The following is a 22,848-nucleotide window of genomic DNA, read 5'->3' on the forward strand; positions in this document are numbered from 1 at the left end:
AAAAAAAATAATTGCGGTAAACAGTGGCTCACACCTGTAGCCCCAGCTACTTGGGAGATGGAGTTAGGGACGCTTATGATCCACACCTCAATCATAAGCTGGTGCATACCGGTGGTTTCAGCTACAGGAGAGGCGTAGGGAGGAAGATTGTAGTCTGAAGAAATTATGGCCAAAAATTCAAGAACCTACTAAAAAAATAACTAAAGGAAAAAAAGCTAGGTATGTGGCTCAAGTGGTAGGGGACCTGCCTAACAAATATGAGGTTCCAATCCAAGTCCTGCCCAAAAGATTTCATTAAGAATACAAAGCAGTTAGTCAAGTGCCAATGTCTCACACTTGTTATCCTAGCTATTCAGGAGTCTGAGATCTGAGGATAGCGGTTCAAAGCCAGCCTAGGCAAGAAAGACTGGGAGACTCTTTATCTCCCATCAACTACCAAAAATGCCAGCAGTGAGCTGTGGCACAAAGTGGTGGCAGAGAGCCAGCCTTGAGTAGAAAAGCTCAGGGACACTGCCCACAAACAAAGAAACAAACAACAAAAACCATGAAGTGGTCACCATTTTCAACTAATTCTAAGCAATAAAATTACACTTTGAAGATTAAATAATGTCTTCAAATGACATGTTAACAATTTAGTCTCTTTTCTATAAGACAAAACATTCTATTTCCCCAAGCTCTTCTATAAAAAGGGTATTATCCATACTTACATGGAAGGGAGGAAGAGGTGATCACATTACTGAATTTGTGCTGGTGTGAGAAACATCAGAGTTTAAGGCTTTCTATCTGTGAACTCTGGTCTCCCACTAGACAGAGTAGGTAAGGGCCAGGCTCTGGTACACAGGAATCAAACTTTTAAATGCTTGTAGTATTTGACTCAGATAAATGCAAACTCTGAGTTCTTTCATCCTCTTTTTTCTTATTTCTATCTCTTGAGGGGGAAAAGAGTATTGGAATCTCTGTATGAATCTAAGGCAACCTCCCCTAAATTCTAAAGATATCAGTATGCCATAGCTACCTCCTTGTGATTTAATTAGACTAAAATCTAAAGAGCTGTCATTAATTATATAAGGTGTATCATGACTGCCTGTTAAGTCACCCTGTTCCAGTCTACAATCTAAGGGTCTCCCACTGGGTTTTAGCATATACAGCTTAAATTCTCATTTCTTGAAGGCAGAAATAGTCACAGGATGGGTAGATTTAAAAAGACGTCAGTAGGAAATAAAAGAGTATCTTGCTCTGTAAGGGGATAACTCTTAATCTTATCCTAACACCATCAACTTAAATAATAAAGCGCTTAGATTTTTAAACAGATTTGCAATTACATCCTGTGTTACTACCCAAGATGGGTGCATTTTAAGAGTTCTAAGAGACTTCTCATGCAATTAACTTGCAGGCAAGCACAAATGTGTGGAATAAAAATAAATCTAATTCCCTACATTCTCCATGAATTTATTAAGGAGTCATCAAAATGTTGGGAATTCAAATTTAATTTTACAGGAAATCAGGCTCCCAGAGGAGAATAATAAAATGTATAATGAATATGATTTCTAACCTATTTTGTAAATATGCGCATATACTTTAAACAATCAAGTCTAAATGAGAATTAAGTCTTACTTAAAATGTGCAATTATTAGAATACTTTGCTCATTAAATAAAAAAAATTAATGTGTGCTTCAAGGCTAGGCAGCAGTTGTTTAATCTTTTTAACAGTGTGTAAAACCATTCCTATACAGCCAATAATGGTCAGCACAAATGTAGAAGACGAAATTCCAGGTTTGGGAAGAATCTCTCCCCCCACCTCTCTCCACTTCAATCTAACAGAAAGCATGTACATTCCCACACAGGTGTCCTGTGGGTGTGTCTACCACCTTAGCAGATGCTATTCCAAGTATAAATTAAAGAAGACTATTTTTCCTCTCATTTCTCTGACATCATTAGGATTATCACAAGACCAGATATAGCATTTTCTAAAATGTAATCCATCTTGGTGGTGTTCTTTTATATGTCACTCTGTTTCTTAGCCATCAATAACAATGCCATCTACACACACACACACACACACACACACACACACACACATGCACTTTTATAGTGAGAACAAAATCCTAAGTTCAATAATTAGAGAATTACTTTCCAAGATCACACTGAATTCCAATTCTTTTTTTTTAACTGATTTGTTTTTTGGTGGGGAGGAATTATCTGTGTTTGAACTCAGGATTTCCAGGGCTCACTCAGCTTGTGTACTTGGTTGGTATTCTACCACGTGAACCATGAGTTCAACCCTGATTTTTGCTGGTTATTTTCAGGTGAAGTCTCCCTGAGTTTTCTGCCCAGACTGACTTCAAAATATAATCCTTTGGATTACAGCTTCCGAAGGATCTAGCATGGCAGCTTGAGCCTTTGATACCCCGCAAAATCTGAATATCTTTGATCCTGTCAAATGTGGTAGTTGAGTGCTAATTGTCACTATGAACATGGAGCTAATTAAGTCACATGCATTACCTCCTTTCTCTTAAAGTTTAATAAATGTCAACACTTTAAATTTCAGTGAACTTTCATTTCTATTAATTAGATATATTGGAGTCATAGAAAGAACAATGACAGTACAGTTCCTTTTGAAAAGATTAGAGTTCAATAATCATGACAAAAGATAATCAGCTTCAGTGCTGTCCCCAAGCAAAATGACATGAAACAAGATTGTGTGTCCTTATCTTGCTAGATGCACATTTCCATTAGAGGATCAGAACACTTGTACCACACCTTGGGGTTACAGTGGTTAAGCAGACTCAAGAGGGTGAAAGGATTCTCCATCCAATCAACTCATGATCTCTCTGTGTGCTTTCTCCATGCTAGTTGCTTTCCTCATTTCTTTGTCCTTATTTCCTTACTCTTTGCTTTCTTTACTATGTTTGTTTGTTGTTCCTTCATTAAAGGGTAAAGGAAATAGGAATCCACCATTACTTTATTGCAGTTACAATAATGATCTGTTACAAAATGATCTGTGTAATGAAAACTTAATGAGATCTTTCATGATCCTTTAGTAAGAAGTTGTCCATTCGGGTCTACACTGCAGAACTTGGGACAAGTGAGCTTGATCTAAATTCACCCTTGTGAAAAAGATTCACCCTCAGGCAGACAGAGTTCTCTAGAGAAAATAGAATCAGACTCTCTGTATGTGTGTGTGTGTGTGAGAGAGAGAGAGAGAGAGAGAGACAGAGAGAGAGAGAGAGAGAGAAGGGGGGAGGGAGAAGGAGAGGGAGAGAGGGAGAGAGAGAGAAGATCTTGTATCTGAGTCTCAAGATAGCTAATGATGAAAGCCCTATCTAAGTCCTAAATGCAGGAAACAAGCAAATCCAAGGCTATACATTCAAGTCCTACTCCTTTTCCAAAGACAGAAGACCAAAAATATTCCAGCTGAAAACAGTGAGAGAGAATTATCTTTCTCTAGACCTTTATAATTTCTGTAGGATTTCAACAGATTCCATTGGGGGGAAGGAAGCTTCCTAACTCATCCTACCCACTTAGATGTCAGTGTGGTCCCTGAGCTTCTTCACAGACGAACCCAGAATGTTTATTCTAACATATCTGGGAACCCCAATGGCCAGTCAATGGATAGATAAAATTTGCCATCACACAAAATATTTGTACAAGTGGGATAGCATGGCTTTCTGATTATGTTTGAATCCAAATACTTGAAAAAGCAAATCTTTTCTCTACTTACTAGCTACAAAACTTGGTCAAGTTAACTAGCTTCTCAAAAAAAATCTCTATTTCTTAATCCATAATGAGATATAATGGTATACATAAGACTTCAATAAAGATGAAGTAAGCTTACTTTAGGAAAGAACTTACCAGAGAACCTGCCTTTATGGTTACAGGTGGGAGCCTCAAAGCATATGGAATACACAGAGATGAGCAGAAATTTGGCTTTGGCAATTTTGAATTTGAGAAAGTTATTAATCTTTCTAAAGTTACATTCCCTCTCATAATAAAATACTTCTGTTTCAGGTGTTATACCTGAAGTGCTTAAACAACTTTCTGCATAAGCAACTTTTGTTTTTCATTTCTGACAATAAGGAGTCAAGCTGTCAAGGACATTTGAGTATAAATCCTATGTAAACATATGTTTACATATCTCTAAGATGAATGCTAATGATTGTGTTGCTTGTTCAATCGGTAAGTATATTGTTAACAACCAAAGAAAGTACAGAATTGTTTTCTAGTGTTTAGAATATTTTCCATTACCTATAGCAGTATCTGGGAGGGTACTAGTGGTCTACCTCCTTCTCAACACATTCTCTGTTAAGTCGTAGAAGTCTGTGTTAGGAAAATGAATATGTGAAGGTTTTAACTGGGGCTTATCTTCACATATCTAAAGACTAAGATATTAATTCTTTACATCCATTTATTTTCCATTCATATAGAAATGACTTTGACCTTTTCAATATTTTTATCATCATGTTAGCTTTATTATAAAGCCATATGAGTTCTCCTTATATTTTGTAGGTAAGATCTACAGAAATGCATCTTATAAATATTTTCTCCCAGCTTGTTTCTTTTTCTTTCATTTTTGTTAAACATAACTTTCCATCAGTAAAAAATTTTGATACTGATAATTTCAGAAGTTACCAATATTTTCACTTTGTGGCTCCTTAATTTTGTGCCCAAATTTTTGCCAAACATACAGTTATTTAAGAATGATATTCTTAGCTGGGCGCTGGTGGCTCATGATATAATCCTAGCTACTCAGGAGGCTGAAATCTGAGGATCATGGTTCAAAGCTAGCCTGGGCAGGAAAGTGTGTGAGACTCTTATCTCCAATAAACTACTAGAAAACCAGAAGTGGCTCTGTGGCTCAAATGAGCTAAAAGCTGAGGGACAGTGCCCAGGCCCAGAGTTCAAGCCCCACAACCAACAAAAAAATGATATTCTTACCTTTGGATTCCTACTTATTTTTCTGCATGATATGATATAAAGATGTAGGATCATTTTATTATATATGCATAGGCAAGTGTTTAAAGCAGTATTCTTTTTCACCTATTCTGCCTTGAATAGCATATTGTCTTTATGATTTCTTGGTTATAGGGTAAAGGTAAAATTTCTGGACCACTACAATGTGAATATTGGCAATACTAACATTTTTGAGTCTTAGCTTCATTGTGGATAGGCACCTTTGATAAAAGGTTCCATGTAGTATCCTTTTCTTCTCTATGAAAAACTAAACTCTTACCATTGTTAATCCAGATCTCATACTACTGAAGAACTTCTTCATTGTGTGACTGAGAATGACAGATCAACTATATTTTTGTTCTTAAAGATATCTTTCCATTTTTTCTACTTTGCATAGTATGAATAAAAAGTCTTCCACTATTCTTTACCTTCTACAATTTGCTTTTTCAATCTAGATACTTTTAGGAAGTTCTTGTTTTTATTCTTTTCCAGCATTTACTTAATATTCATGAGTGGTACTCTTAAAGATCTTAGTCTTCTTGAGTTTTTTTTTTTTGTAGATCCTTGAATCTGCTGTTTTCATAAGCAGATTTGAAAACACTTTCAGCCTTATTTTTCCTATACTTTATTACTACACATTGCTCTATTTTGCAGTGTCCACTGATACATTTATTCATGTCCTCTCAACTCCTAGAAGCACTGTAGACTTTTATTCCTCTTTCTAATTGCTACATTTTCCTATTGCTCGAACTTAAAGACTTTACTCATTTCTTTCTTGGTACTTTATAGTGTGCTTTTTAAATCTTGAATATTAAACTATTTGATTTGACTTCTGAATGTCTTCTGTCTTTCTCATTTTATTTTAATCATGTTGTCTTTTAATATGTGAGGATATTTTTAAACTTGCAGTGATTAGTTAAACTCTCTTCTGTCTAGTTCTGTCATTTGGGACTACTTCTCTAGAATGCTCTTCTGCATATGTGGTCATTTTTAATCTAACACTAAATACTGTAAATTTTATATGTATGGCATTGTATTTGGTGTTCTGAGGCAGTTAAGAACTACCACAAGTATACACAAGGCAAATAAACTCTGTACCATTAGGGAATTTCAACTTCATGTGCAGATCAAATCTCTGTCAAAGATAAATTAGTTCTTTCTCACCAGAAACGGAAGTATTACAAGTACAATAGAATGAGTTAAAATAAAAAAGGCCTGATAGAAGTTTCCCCTCTTGTTTCAATGTCCTTCTTTTTCTCTTTCCAGTAGTAATTTCTGTCTTGTGCATTTAAGTATATACTTCCTGTCTTTAGGCATGTGAGCAGTCAGGGATTTGAGTTTGAAGGTCATGAAGTTCGGAATAACTGTACTGGTGAAGATTCACAGCAGACAGACAACATAATAGCTTGAGAGAGGTTCAATAAAATAATTACGTACTACACAAGAGAGGCAAATAATACTTGCTGGAAGGATAGAAACATATCTTTCAGCAATTTTAGGGTAGTGGACATGAGATTCAGCTATTACCCTGTAGCTAAGATAGATCATCACAGAACACCTCCTTCACCATTCCTTCCCACCAGGCTGAGATCTGGGTCTCCTCTGTCAATAGGGAGACAGTGTGGCTTCACTGGTTGACAGCGTTTGTAAGAAGTTGCTGAGCCCTGTCATGGGAATGTTCCATTCTCCCTCCAGAGTGACAGTGAAACTTGGCACAGGATTGTGTGGCCTGTGGAATGCTCCCATACAAAACCACAAAGTGGAGCGATGGTGCTGGGGGAAAGCTTCACCCCCCCCCCCCCCCCCCACACCCTGGATGCTGCTTCCTAACACACATTCTACTTGAAAACCTACATATGCTACAGGAGCTGGATGAACAACGCCTACCTTAGGGAACAAAACCCTGGGACCTGCGGTGTCTGGCCTGCATTCTCTGTTGAAAAGCATTGTCACTGTTCCAGTTGGCAGCAAAAAATAATTAACGGCCCAGATCCACTTGATACAAGCAGGCCAAAGAATAGATATGGAGCAGGGAAGCAATAGATCAATGAGTGACAGAAGGCTTTAAATAAAATATTGGATTCATTACTAGATATTCTTGGTTTTATTTTAATGGTATTGAATGTAGCCTCCCTTGGCAAAATGAAACACTCAAGCCAATAAAAATTAGGTGCTTGCTTCTAACTTGTTAGGCAAAATGCCAATATGTCAGTGAAGAGTGGATTCCTGCCTGTGAGGGAGAAATCTGGGGGAGATGCCTACTGTGGGAATAGAGGTTATAAAAAATTCATGTGAAAGAAGCCCGGATCTAAGATGGAGCTGCTAAGATGCATATCGGCTTTTCCAGATGATGCTCATGACATGGGCAACAAATATGCAAAGATGTGCACTAATATATCAATCATGGAATGGAGTCATTAACACCTGGGCATTGCTTTCCTATCCTTTGATGTGGGAAATGATTACTTCCTCTTTGTTGACTCCCTCCTATCTCCTTGCTGCCCCTTCCCACTCCAAAGCAATGGATCACAAAGAATTTTTTAGCATTTGCCCACATGGATCAATTGGGCAAGGAAATAAACTATATACGCTTCTGGAAAGTTGAGGCCATTCCCTGAACTCCCTAGGATTATAGAAAAACATGAATGCTGCATCAGATCCACATTTGGCCTAATGCTGAAAGGCCAAACCATAAAATCAATATGGAATCAATGTTGAATTCTAAAATGAATAGTACCATCATACGATAAAGCTCTGGAATACAAAAAGAAACATTGCATTTATAAAAATGCACATCATACTAAAACTTGTAAGTAATCTCATTGGCCATCAGAATTATTTTTTCTTCAGCACCAAGCTTCCCATATTACTGATTAGAAACATTAAGTTATTGGTCACTTGCCCCTGAGATTGGTAAAGACACACGTGTTTGTTGGCTAACTCCAGTATTTCGATGAATGTGGAAACTGTCTGGTAATTCCCAGCTTTCCATTATCTAAATGAAATGAACTTAAAACAGTGATTACCATCAAGATCTCTCTTCTGTCCTTACATTTTCAGATTTAACCAGTAGTAAAACTGAACATCCCAATGAATTAACCACACACTCTAAACATTTTGCAAGGCTTGAAGAAGATAAATTTTTTCAAGGTTTCTTTGCTTTGCTTGTTAAAGAAATCTCTAACATTTTTTCAAATGTTATGGTTTCTCACAGTCCCCTGAGACACTTTTCTTCTAATACCTTTAAATTAGGGATTTGGCAAAGTAGCAATGTTGCTTTTCTAGAAATCAAAACAGTTTCTACAAATGGGTGTTGGTATTTAAATCTGAGGCCACACAGCAATCCCAGCTCCTTTCCAAGAATACAGTGAAATGGGAATCTTTTATCTAGATGGCATGAAAAAAGTATTGGACAATTAAAAAAAATTAAACTCCTCAGCAAGGGTCAGATCATTGCAAGCACACGGCTGAAAGCTAACAGTGATGAGGCTAATGGAGGCACTTGGGCTTGGACTTGAACGCATCGTTCTGTGTATTGAAGTGTATTCTTAAGGGTCTTTAGCATCACTAGGCAGATGACTTAAAAACCACAGAACTTAACTGAATTTCATGTTCTTCTTCTAGTGGAAGTGACCCAAGTTATATAAAATGTTGGTTCTTTTCTATGACTCACTCTCTTTCCACAAGGACTTTCTGGAACATTTTGAGTCTAATTTTCATTCTCCATCTCCATCTCCTTTCTTGAAAAAAACACATATTTCAGGCCCGATCCATCCTTTTCATTTACTGCAGAGCTCAACATCTGCTTCACTGCATTTTCTCCCCTTATTCTTTTTCCATTTCCCTTTCTATGTCTCATTTACATAGTTTATATCTTTCTTGCTTGCTTTTCTTCTTTCTTTATTCCTGCTTTCCTTCCTTAGTTCCTTAGCTCGCTCCTTCCTTCCTTCCTTCCTTCCTTCCTTCCTTCCTTCCTTCCTTCCTTCCTTCCTCCCTTCCTTCCTTCTTTCTTTCTTTCCCTTCTTGCTTGCTTGCTTGCTTTTCAGTCCTGGGGCTTGAACTCTGGGCTTGGGTGCTCTCCCTGAGCCTCTTTGTACTCAAGGATAGCTCTCTACTACTTGAGCCACAGCTCTACTTCCTGCTTTTTATGAGTGGTTTATTGGGAATAAGATTCTCTTGGATTTTTCTGCCCAGGCCAGCTTCTGATCACAATCCTTAGAGCTCAGATTCCTGAGTAGATAGGATTAGGGTCATGAGCCACTGGCACCAGGCTTATTTTTCATCATCTAATACTTTCTTTTCTTCTCGTACTTAGAACACTTCAACTACTTCTCAATTTCCTCCACTCAGTGTCCTTTGCCAGTTTCTTCAGGATGGCAGTGGAAAGGTAGTTACTAGGCCACTATACCAATATATTACTTTTAACTAACTGAATATTTCATACCAGCTATATGCATGACACAACAGCAAGAGGATTCTTTATTCTCTCTCTCCTTCTTCCTCTCCCTCTCTCCTTTTGCCTTCCTCACTTCCTCTCTCCCCAAATCCCTCTATCCATCCCTTCTTCTGTCCCTCTCTCAGTCTCACAAGCTTGATCTCTTGATCCATGTCCTACATCACTTAGCACATAACAGCTGAGTCATAAAACATTTCAAAGCCAAAGAGAACACATTATCTAAACTTTCATTGTCTTCTGAAAAACTCAGCTAGCATGTGAATGAAACATATCAGCTATTAAAAAACAATCTCAAACTTTAAATCTTATGTAATTGAGAAACAAATTCCTTTGTATAGAGAGGCATACAATAGTAACTGCCAATCTAGGCTCCAAACAGTCTTGTGAGACTCTGGTAAGAGAATACCACATATACCAGAAGCTGCTTTTCTCTGAAATCTGAGAAGAGAGTTTCAAGTGTGCTGGACAGACTCCCAGGACAATTCATCGCACCAGCTGTCGCAAGGCCATTCTACTCACCTCAACACAAAACAGGGGATTACCCTGTGGACAGGTGTTAGCCCAGAAGGAGCCATGCATTTTAGTTCCACAGCTGGAGTTGCACAGGTAGAGGATGCACAGAAAATTATAAAAGGACAAGCTGTAAGTTTCTGATACTTCGGGCACGGGGCTTGTCAACATGCTCTACTTTGGAGAACCAGAGAATAGAACCCAAGCATCATGTTCTTAAGGCTGTAAGAACAGGATATGCCCAGATCTAAATTTAGACTGGAGTCTGGTAGCCATTTGCTGCCAGACTCGATTCAGCTCCATGTTTCTGGGGAAACCACAAACTGATCCTTACAGCCTTGGTATGTTCTCATTTCATTTGGTCTCCTCCTTTTACCTTGCCTGTTCAATGGACTAGGACCTACAGCCATCTGTCAACATCAACCAATCAGGAATGGGTTTCTACTTCACCCCTCAATTGCACAGGTAGAGCTCATTTCTCAATGAGCTAGAAATTACCCTGGGCAAGCAAGCCTGTGACTCTTCTGAATGTAACCAAATATCCAAGCTGTGACTCCTTGGTTTGAAAACTCTCTTTTTTTTCTCTTACAAGCTTAATTTTTCACTTGAACTATTAGTGAATTTTGATTGACACTATATACACATTCAAAATAAAATTCATTATCCTCCCACACGCAAATCTTCCCACAACCAAGTTTCCTATTTTGCTTTACTCCCAGCTTCATTAAAGTATTTCCTTAGTGGCAATTGGGTACTTTCTAATATGCTAAGTGTGGGAATAAGAAAACCACAAATTGTTCTTTTCTAAAGGAACTTACATCCCAACGAATGAATAGAAAATAGAAAAACAAGAAATTCTATAATACAACACTAAATAGAGGGGTACACAGAGGGAAAATATCAAGCTACTTGGACCTGCTAGTAAGAAACAAAAATCTACCCACTTGGGAAAGCAATACTGCATTATGTTTTAGACTTGAATATTTATATTTCCAAATGACCTAACAATTCTCTTCAAAGGTACAGACTCAAAATTCTTTTTATATGTACCAAAACATATGGGCAAGACTACGGAAAGCACCTTATCTATAATAACAAAAACAACTAAGAATTAGCACCAAACATATATTAACTAATAATAGACTATTAATAGATAAATTCTAAGATGAATTTTTGTCCCATTAATTTCTTGGTGATCCTAAATAACAGGATTAAATGAAGAGAAAAATCTTTTTTAAGAACAGATAGAAAAGATATAAACTGTCATTATTCATACATTCTGCTGTATCTATAAAAATACAAGAGTCCACAAAGTTTTAGATTTTAAAGAATGGCCTTAGTGGGTTTATTAACAATATTAAATAATTAAATAATTACATTATTGTCACTATTATTATTATTATTATTTGTGAGTGTGTGCATCCCACACTGTGTCTTGAACTCAAAGCCTTGTTTTCTTGCTCAAGACTAGCCACAAATAAAGTCCAACGAAAGGCAACCTCACACACATTTACATCTGAGTCTTTTTCCATTGTTCCTATCCTAAGAGAGTTTTCTGATTTAAAAAGTACCAATGAGATGGACAAGTCGTTATGGTGAAAAACAAACTTTACAACCTTGGTGGGGAGGGGGAAGGGAGGAGGAGGATTCAGAGGGGGGTGGGGGGAGGATGGGAAGGGATGGGAAGGGGAAACAAAGGAGGAGGCTACAATGCTTGATAAGAAATGTACTCATTATCTTGCCCATGTAATTGTAACCCCTCTGTGCAGTATTTTCACAATAAATAAAATAAAAAAATAAAAATAAGTACATATCTGGCTTCAAAAGTAAGCACTGTAGAAGAAGAAGGATATTGTCCTTCCTGGCACACTGCTTATACTCAAGATAACACTGACAAGCAAGCTGGGTGCTGGTGGCTCTTGCCCGTAATCCTAGCTACTCAGGAGGCTGAGTTCTGAGAATCACAATTCAAAGTCAGGCAAGACAGGAAAGTTCATAAAACTTTTACCTCCAGTTAAGCAGCAAAACTTGAAAATGGAGCTGTGCCTCCAGTGGTAGTGTTTTCTTGAGCCAATAGTCCCTAAGTTCAAGCCCCAGTAACAACACTTATGTACACACATTGAATTCTTCTGACAAACAAAATTGTCCTTCCCAATGGAATAACATATTCTTGAGAGCATAAAAACATCTAAATTATTTTTACTTTCTTACATATTTTATAATAGCCATTTTTAAAAACTTTAAATAAGCTGGCATTAGTGACTCATGCCTGAAATTCTCCCTACTCACGGGACTGAAATCTGAGGATTATAGTTCAAAGAAAGCCTGGGAAGAAAAGTCCATGAGACTCTCATTCCCAATTAATCACAGAAAAAGCTGGAAATGGAGCTGTGGCTCAAGTGGTAGAGCACCAGCCTTGATCAAAAGCAGCACAGGAATAGCCCAGAATTCAAGCTCCAGGAAGGAGAAAAACAAACAAAAAAAAACTTTAAGTAAATGCACCCTGTTCTTTCAAAGAAAGAATCCACTCCTATATTATAAAAGCAAAGTTAATCTGTGCCATGCCTTAGAAAGGCCAGATCAAAGTTCAACAAAATGAACACTGAGAAAGTACCCCCTTAGTACAAGCTCAGACAAAGAAGAAGAAGAGGTGGCAGACAAAGAAAGAAGAGAAAGAGGATAGAATGCAATCAGGAATTCAGTGTATATCTGCAAAAGTGAGAAAGGTGGAGGAAGGTTGGGAAGGATGGGTGAGAATGATTAAAAAAAAAGGATGACATTGCACTCATATGCTCCTTTGTAAACTCTGCACAGCTAATTCAACGTAATTTTTTTTTAAAAAAATCAAGAAAAAATATCGGGGGGAAAAAGAAACATCAAATGGTAGAGAGAGACATTTTCAGAGGCAGTAATAATAATAATAATAATAATTGGTAATAAGACATTAGCTGTTAACCAGAGTCATTGCTAGGTTTGAGCTTGCCAAGTGTCAGAAGTGTGAAATCAGTAGAGTACTTTCTTTCCAGTGATGTGAATAAAGATGATTGGAGGAGAGAAGGAAAAAAAAAACCATCAGGGAGCCCTGATTCTATTAACTGTAATCACCACAGCATTTCCGCTCTCCGGTACAACACATTTTCCATGTAGCAATAAATGCTGAAGCACATTTCATTAATTCGTGATTTCCCCTAACCAGCAATGTGTATAGCTGCAGATCTGTGAGTGTGTGTGTGTGTGTGTGTGTGTGTGTGTGTGTGTGTCTTTATCAAAGAAGAAGGGAAAGGATATAGAAGGGCACAAAGTCTTCTGTCCTCTCCTGGGAAGGTGACTCTGTCGCCAGATGTTTGGGACCCGGTCTGCCGGGTGATTAGCCTGGTCAAAGGCACGCTTGGTTTGTGGGTTTGCATTCTCTTGGGGAAATCCTTCTGGGACCTGAGTTTCCACCAGGCTTCCCTGCATTCTGCCGGCCAGCTGTGATGTCTCTCTAGAGACCGTGCAGTCAATCTGTCTCAGGAACTTGAAATTCCGGTCATTACCCTTGGACAGCAGTTTTCAGAGTAGGTCTTTGTGCAGGCCAGTCATGGTTACTGGTGTGCCCCAGTAGTGTCTCAGCTGGAGCTGGAGAAAGGGGAACAGGGAGCGATCTAACCATGCCTCGTGAGAGAATGAACACAGGCAGAACATCTGCATGTAGCCACACTGATGACCCGTAAGGATGCCAGGGAAAAGCTTAGCCGTGTGGAGCTTTTGCATGTGCAGTTACCTGTGAAAGCAGCTCCGTTCTCCCCGCAGCTATTACCTGTGGGAGAAAGACGTCCAAGGCCGTCGGGCAAGGGGATCTGCACTTGGCATGGCATTGTGAATTTTATGATTATTGGCTGCCTTGGAGGATGGAACTCGCACGTTCCAATGTGCACTACTCACTCCGAAGTCACACACATATTTAGATGTTTCTGCTGCGTAGCTGCACACACTGGGGGTTCATTCCACATAGAAGGAAATTAAAGACTGTCATGGAAGATTTAGCACTATGTAAAAGTAAACGTTCCTCGTACATCCTATTTGCCCTTCACGGGTACTCGCTGCACCCTCTACCCCGTGTCCCTTAGGCCCGATCCGGGTCTATCATTTCAAAGTGTTTCTTCTCAGTACAGGCCATGGAGAGAGGGAAGCTAGGAAGAAGGGATTAAAATGAGCTCAGAGCACCCCGCCTGTCTGTAAGGACTCTTTTGTGCAGTCTGGGAGGCCCTTTAAATGGCTCTCTGTTTATTTATTGATTTTGATGTTATTGCAAAGGTGATATACAGGGGGTGAGGGTTACATAGACAAGGTCAGGGGGGACATTTGTTTTGTAACAGTGTTATCCCCTCCCTCATTTTCACCCACACCCCACCCCCAAGTTGTAAAGTTCATGGCTGTCTTTTTAAACTCCGGTGTGATTAAACCTTCCCTCCCTTCAAATCTTCAGATCCGAGTGTATGGAAGTGGCATCTCTGCCGCCTACAGACACTTTGGTCAAGCCCCTTAGCAAAGGTGACCAGCTGATCATCTTGGTCCTTTCCTTCCTGCTCCACCTCCAGTGACCTCTTTCCAGAACGTTCCCTCCCTTCTCCCCTCAAGTTCTGCTTTGCTCCACTTTCTTTGTGAGCTGCTATCCATTCTGCCACCCCCTGCCGGGTATCCAGCTCAGAGAATTCCGTGGCCAGTGCTGTCCACCAGAAACAGAATAAAGGCAAAGCACAGAGGCAAGCCCCACAGGCAGCTTTGAATTTTCAAATAGCCATATTAAAAAGAAACGGATGATGCTCATTTTTAACACCATATTTCATTTAGTCCAATAGCTATGGGTACTGGTCCAATCTCAGGTCATCTTTTGTGTGCCTGTGTGCCAGTACTGCGGCTGAACACAGGAACTGAGGGTTATTCTTTAGTTTTTTTTTTCTGCTCAAGAATGGCACTTTACCACTTGAGACACAGCTCTATTTCCAGCTTTGTGGTGGTTCAATGGACGTAAGAGTCACATGTACTTTTCTGCCTGGGCTGGCTTCGAACCTCACTCCTCTGATCCTGGCCTTCTGAGTAACTAGGATTACAAGTGTCAGCCAAAGCACCTAGTCAAATGATTTTTTACAATAACATCATGAAGGCTGTGCTGATCTATTTGGGGGTTCAGAGAGGTTCTTTCCTTGGAGCCTGCAGTGTAACAGGCTCTGTGGTGGGCCTGTGTCATACACTGGGCAGACATGCACACTTAGTCTTATATTTTAGACAGGGAGCCAGCTAAGGGGAGCCATAGATAGTGGGGGCCAAACAAGAGAATGGACAAGTTAGAAAATGCATAGGCCAAAAAAATAAAGCAAGGAAGGGAGTCAGAAAAATGAGGCAGAAAATGAAATTGCATATATGTTGGTTAGGCCACCTGCTGTTTAGTAATGCCCTGAAAATGGCAGCTGTGCCGATCACTAGAGGAAGGATATTTGGTTTGGTAAGAGGGCAGGGGCGATGGAGGGATGGATGGATGTCAAAGTCAATCCTGCTCGGATAAATAGACAATGCTCATAAAAAAATGTGTGGGGAAATAGCAAAAAAAAAAAATAAGAAAAGGGGGAAGGAGGAAGGAAGATTAGAAAATGGATCAGGGAAATGAGGGTGATGGAAGCCGATTTCATGCATGTGTCTAATCATCCCAAAGAAAGCCCTCCCTTGGGATCACTGATATATGCTACAGAAATAGTTTCAAAATAAACAAATGTTTTATGACTGTATGGAAGACTCTACTAATTTTAGGGCAGCAATTCTGAAGAGATTTTCTACTTTAAAGTACTTATCTGAGTAGATGGTGAGTCTGTGGTGAAAAACATACCATCAGAAGTAATGGGATTTTTATTTTACTCCTATGAGTTCCTGTACCTTCTGCCAGATGTATATCTTCTGTCTGCCTATACCTTCCTCCTGACGTAGCCTCATGTGCATACCATATCTACAGATACATGATGTTCTTAAGTGCAAAGTGTTCTTTAAAACATAAAAAAATTAATTTTAAAAAGTCATCATCTTGGGCTGGGAAGGTGGCTCAGAGGTAGAGTGCTTGCCTTGCATGCATGAGGCCCTGGGTTTGATTCCTCAACAGCACATAAGCAGAAAAAGCTAGAAGTGGTGCTGGTGCTTAAGTGGTGAGCACTCGTCTTGAGCTGAAGAGCTGAGGGACAGTGCCCAGGCCGAGAGTTCAGGCCCCACAACAGACAAAATTTAAAAAATAAATTAATCATGTACAAAAACCCTGCAAATCTTAAGATTAACTAGTCTCCAAAATAGGGGATGGGGGTACCACTTGATTCTAAAGTGTTGCTGGCAGGATCAAGGTGAGTTAGCCACAATGTCTCCAATGTCTGCAGGCATGGATGCATCACATTTCACCCAGTTAATAAAAATTATTATATATTAGATATAATATTGTATATATATATAACTACACATATAACAATATATAATGTATGATTATATAATTACACATGATTATACAATTATTATAGATAAGTATACATAATTATATGTAATTATATATGATAATCTATGATGTATGTGTGATATTACATATAATTTGGTAATATGGGTATGTGTTTTTACATGAAAGTTGTGGAAGTGCCTGTCTTTTACAACTAATTCAGTTCCAGTGTTTGGTTTTAATGATGCATGAGACACACTCTGATGGCCACCTCTAACCTCAATATGAGAATGTTAAATACTCAAGAAGTGACCTTAAAAATCACTGAGCAATCGCATGCTAAGTGAATAGGTTTTTAATTCATGTGATATATTCTTGAGATATTAAAATGGATGATGTTTCAAATGGAACATTATCTAGTCATTCAAAATGGGTTTTTTCCATGCAATTATAAAATTTGAGCAATATGCACAATGAATTTAAGCTTGATAATACAAAAGATAAACTAGGTACTAGCTATATTAAACCCTGTTAGCTAAAGGCATGTCAATGACTCCTCAGAGGAAAGGTGAAATCATTGCAAACTACAGAGTTGTGGAAGTGGACTACAACAAAGACGTTTTAACTATCTTCACATAAGGTTACATTTGTAACTGCTAGTTATAGAAACTCTGCTTCTGTGACTAGATCAAAGATAGTGCTGGTGGTAATAAACATTACCTGATGGAGAAAATAGATAAACAGGCAATTTGTGCTTGAAGTACTACAAACAGAGTTTGGAAATTTCATAACATTGTCCCTGGAAGAGATTTGTCACCAATAGGCCACTTGATTAAAACACACACATACACACACACACACACACACACACACACACACACACACCAATACAACAGTGATACTCACAAGATAATATATTGGAAATGAATTTTACAACTTGTGGGGGGGAGGTTTGTGAGGGCAGGAAAGTGGGAGAAAGATGAAGGAGAAATGTACTCACTACCTTAGTTATGTAAGAGTAACCCCTCTGTACATCACCTTGACAATAAAATTAAATTTAAAAAATTACTATCATTGAGTAGTTGCACAAAATGTTTCAATTTAACCTGTCAATTTATAAGTACAATGCACTTTGATCAATGTTTTATTTTTTTTTAATTCTGCAGGAAGAGCTGGTAACTTTCTAAAACTGTGTGCAGTGCTTTCTAGCATCTGCTTACAGCCTGTTTCTCCCATTGGAAGGATGCTTGGCCTGAGGAAAGGAAACGTAAGTGCCCAAGGCAGAACTGAGGTCCCGCATGTTGATGACACTGAATAGATCAAGGTCAAGAGAGAATCCCTGCTGCACAGAAGAAAAAGGAATATATAAATACATATTTTTAATGTTAAAACACCTAACTTTCCTCCATTCACAGTACAGTCCTAGCCTAATTTGCAATATGTATTCTCATCAACAGCAATTGGAGTACAATGGGCCAGGCACTGGTGGCTTATACCTCTAATAGCTACTCAGGAGGCTGAAATCTGAGAGTTTTGGTTCAAAGCCAGCCCAGGCAGGAAAGTCCATGAAGCTCTTATTTCCAATTAACCACCAGACAACCAGAAGTGGCGCTGTGGCTCAAGTGGTAGAGTGCTTGCCTTGAGCTGAAGAACTCAGGGACAGAGCCCAGGCTCAGAGTTCAAGCCTCATGACCAACAACAACAACAAAAACAGAGTACATTGGATGTTATGATGTTTATACTGGTTGAGAAAGTCCTTCAGGTTTCCTGTTGCTTTTGTTCTTATGAACATGGTGAATAAACCATAAAACTTTTTAGGAACATCTTTACCAAGTGTACTTCTAGGGTTCTGAGATTTGTTGTTTCTTCCTTGGCACAGATTTGGAGTAAAAGGACCTACATCTATGCTCCAGCTGTTCATAATGACTCAGCCACTGATTTTATTATGTCGAATAGAATCTTGTGAAATAGTGGGTGAAGGGTGTGCTTGATTGTTAGCTGTGTAGCAAAATGTTCCACAATGTAAGTCAGATAAGCATTTGGAATAATACTACAGAAGTATCTTGTGCATGAGTTATTAATTAATTGAAACAATATTTTTGAAAGAAATAAAAGAGGCAGATCAAACCTTTTTTTTTAATTGACATTTTCACTTTGGTCAGGTGGCACATTAAAACTAAAAATTCAGTTGCCTTTTGAGTAGATATACTCAGACATAAATTTTTTTCTGGAGTTGTCATTTAGCTTCGTCATTCAGCTCATTCTTTTAAGGTGTACATTATTTTTTTTTAAAGTAGAATGATTCTTGAAGACATACAGAATGTTATTTTAAAAACATGTTTTGCATCATTTTTCATGATATGACCAAACAGGACCACTAGAGGACTCTCTAACCTGAATTATTTCTAATCTCTGAGATGAGAATTGAATGTATTACATTTTCAACTCTTTGCCTGCTTGTGAGAGCTGGAGAAACTTCTTTGTATTTGACATGATAGCTAGACTCGACCTTAGCAGAGGAGAGGTTGCGCTTCCAAACTTCTAAGCATGAGTCTGATTAATTTACACACATGAATGTTATTTCCCGCCAGCCTACCTTGTTCTACTGACTTACTTTGACAAGTTTACATGCTTCTGAGCGAGGATGGAAAATACAGATAGTGACCACATGCTGGCTTGCTCAGCCTGTGCAGAACTCTGGGAGCCGATCAACTGGAAAAAATTATTATGATTGGCAATTTTCAGCCCTTACACTTATCAAATCACAGGAAATAGATAAAGATTCAATTTTGAAGAATAACTTTCATATGCAAACTCTAGAGGCAATGTTTTTGATCTTCTGATGGATTTATTTCACTATCGTGCAAGAAAAAATTTCAGGAACCTTGTCTTCAGAGTAGTGTGAGTTTAAAGACTTGTTATAGTATGTCATTTAAACATGTACGTTTAGTGTGTGTGTGTGTGTGTGTGTGTGTGTGTGTGTGTGTGTGTGGATGTGGATAGACAAATTCTGAGATGGGTTTCTATAAATGCATAAATGAGTTTTTACTAGAGATTCATCTTAAAAAAACATTGTATTAAAATGCTATTGTGGTTTACCTTTGAACTTTTTCTATAACCTTGTCTATAACATTTAGTCCTACACCCTAGTTCAAAGTAAGATGGAATTGTGGGTAAATCCATGTACACCAGCAAGGTATGCTACCAACAAAGCCTTGTAAGATAAGCTATGGCTGCCACCCCTGTATAGAATGGAGTTCACCCAAGTTTTGAACTAACCCTTAAAATTTAGATTAATTTTCAGATGTTCCCCTCCTCCCTCTACATACATCAAAGCCCATAAGCCAAATGAAGAAAACACAATGGTGGAAAAAGTACAGTGTTCTGTAAGATTCAATGACAAGCATGGGTATGAGAAGAGAAAATAGCATGGAAGTCTTTTGCCTTTTCACTCATAATTATCTTTCTTTTCAAATGTGTACAGAATCCAGAGACATAGCAGGAGTATGTACAGGAAGTCACTGCAGTAGTTTTCCTAAGGAGATGAAGCAATGAGGGATGCAAAGGGCTTGTGCTGTCAGGTTGTGTTAATAATGAGGACATAGCCAAGTGTCGTGGCTTACACTTGTAACCCTCAATACTGGGGAGTCAGAGATCAAGAAGGCTAGCCAGGGCAAAATGTAAACAAGATGCTACCTCTACCAGTAGATGGCGCTAGTCTATAATAAGCCTAGATCCAAAGGAGGCATAGGTAGAAGGCTCACAGTGTGAGGCTAACCGTAGGGCAAAGCATGTGGGACCCTGGGGGCCAGACAAAACAAAACAGGAACACACAAAATGTCTGAGGAAGCGGCTCAAATGGTATAGCACTAAGAAGCATGAAGGCCTGAGGTCAAGACCCAGGGCCACAAACAAAGAATGAAAACATGGGACCCAACTTCATTGCAGAGTCATCACAGTCTGGGCTGGCTGGTGTTTTGTTTTGTTGTTCTATGAATGTGGCCACAACATAGGCCCAAAAGAAACTTCAGCTTACCTCCCACACTACTGTTAAGAGAAATTCAATGGCCTGGAAATTGCCTTCCGTAATAACCAACCTTCAAGGCGGATTCCGCCTAGGAAATGCTGGAGTAGGGCTAACCTTTGAAACAATTTAGCCACCTGGAAGACTGGATGCCAACTCTTCATAAAGGAGAAAGTGCTCATGGGAAATGGTAGCCTTTCTGAACTAATACCACACTCCAGACAACATTCACAGGTTCTCCACTAGTTTCGCCATTCCACTGAAATTTGCTGGAAGCTTCATAAAAGATGCTCGTGAGAGTGTTACATTCCCATGAAAAATTAGAACTAACACAGTCTTCAGCAATAGGGCACTGGCTGATAAAGTATCTGAGTATATGAAATCATGAAATGATTCCACAATCAAGTATTTGTTACAAGGGAAGCTGACTTTCATGGTATTCCAAAGAGGACAAAAGCAAGGTACAGCATGGTTTTTGTAATACTTATCTGGAAAGTAACAAGCCATCTTACATGGTGATTTCAGACACACACGAAACGGCAACAGTATTCACTGTTACTCTGTTCTATTCACTCACTTTGTGTTTATTTTGTAATTATTTTAATGCTGATCATTAACCACTAAATTGATTTTCTAACCTACTAATTGGTCATAACTCAAGTTTGAAAATCCCTTAAAGAATAGTGCAGAACAGGAATTAGTTTTCATAAACACATAAATTCTCACAAGAAAAGTCATAAACAGAACACATTGAAATAGAAACAGCAATTCTTTCTGCGTGAGGAAGGATCTGATTTATTTATTTTTTATTTTTCTTACCATTAATAGATTATCTTGGGTAATTGGTAAAATGGATTGTCTTCATCAAAGAAAGATTGACAACATATTCAGAATCTAGAATGCAAACTGTTACATACTGGAATCCCTTGCTGTGAAATCTTCTAAAGATTTTGGTATCCTTGTCTCTAATTCCTTCCATCAATGGTTTCAGTAAGTGCCTTTCTACCAGCTGCAGATATGCACCTTAATTTTCACATGCAAATTCAAACTACCTCAAAGAGGACCAAAAATAAGTTGAAAGACAGAAGAAAGGTTGATCTTCAAAGACCTCACTGCCAGATATATTTGATATATTTTGATATCTATATCAAGGTATAGATAAATATTTCTCGACACATTTGCTTAAAGGGCTTGTATGTGTGTGGATGGCAGGGGGTAGATATGGAGTCTTCTGTTTTCCTAGAGACTGGGGCTAGATTTTTAAAATCCTCATTAATCTATACATTTCATTCAGCCTTGCAGAGTGGCGATGGTCATGTCCTGCTCTCTTCCTGGATAATAAACCAGCTGGGATAGTTTACATAAACTGGACTGAACTCTTGTAGATGCCACAGCTATGTTGTCTCAGAAGGCGTCCTCTCAATAACTATATCCTCACTTTCAGACATGTGCAGTTCTGATTTAGTGGTAAGTCAAAATTCACCTTTCCTTCCCTGTGTCAAATCCTCACATGACAGAAATGTTGAAACCTCATTGCCTGTCTAGTGACTACACCAGACCTAATGCTCCGTTTTATAAAACTATGTATAAGCACCTTCAGTTGTTCAATCGCTTAAATTTACAAATCTACAAAGTGATACCCTTGGACCTGGGCACCGAGCATAGCTCCCACAGGTAAATATTTGCCTGAACAGCCTACATGTCCTATGCATATCTGTTCACCTAAGTTTTAGTGTTAAAGATCGTTGTAAGTTTATTTAATAAAGATGATGGACAGAGCTTTAGAAGAGCTCACCTGTGCCCCTGGGGCTGCTACCGTGATTGTAGGGTTGACCCAAATGCCATCAATGATGTCCCTATTGAGCTTGACAAAATTAAAACAGGCAACATTTGTTTCCTGAAAGAGATGACAAGACTTCATCTTTGTGTGTGTGTGTGTGTGTGTGTTTGAGATGGAGTTCTTGCTTTGTAGTGCAGGCTAGTCTCGAACTCCTGATCTCAAGTGATCCTCCTACCTCAGTTTCTCAAATGCTAGGATGGCAGGCATGCACGTGCTCTCCTGGAGGAAGACTTGCTTAAAAGGGGCAGATGAATAGAAACCTTTGAGTTTATAAGTGGAGGATGAAAAAAATAAGGCAAAGGTGGCCCTAATCTTCTTCCATTAAACACCCCTGGGTGTATAATGTTTTTTTTAAATTAGTTTGAAATATTAGAAAGGAGAAGATATATGTCACACACCAACGTTTGTGTCTCAATCTCTTGAAGAGTGAGATCATAGATGTGCTATGAGCTTACATTCCAGAAAACCATCCTCACTCTACCTGGGTAGAAACAGACCCTGTGCGATGGACAGCCATGTAAACATGGGCTTCACCGCAAAGCCCAACTGCGCCACCTGTCTAGACTTTCCAGGCATTACACTTGACTCCCTTGTTTCAAACAAATAGTCACCACTGATCATCA

This window comes from Dipodomys ordii, unplaced genomic scaffold (genome assembly GCF_000151885.1).
Source record: "Dipodomys ordii isolate 6190 unplaced genomic scaffold, Dord_2.0 Scaffold12, whole genome shotgun sequence".
NCBI classification, from domain to species: domain Eukaryota; kingdom Metazoa; phylum Chordata; class Mammalia; order Rodentia; family Heteromyidae; genus Dipodomys; species Dipodomys ordii.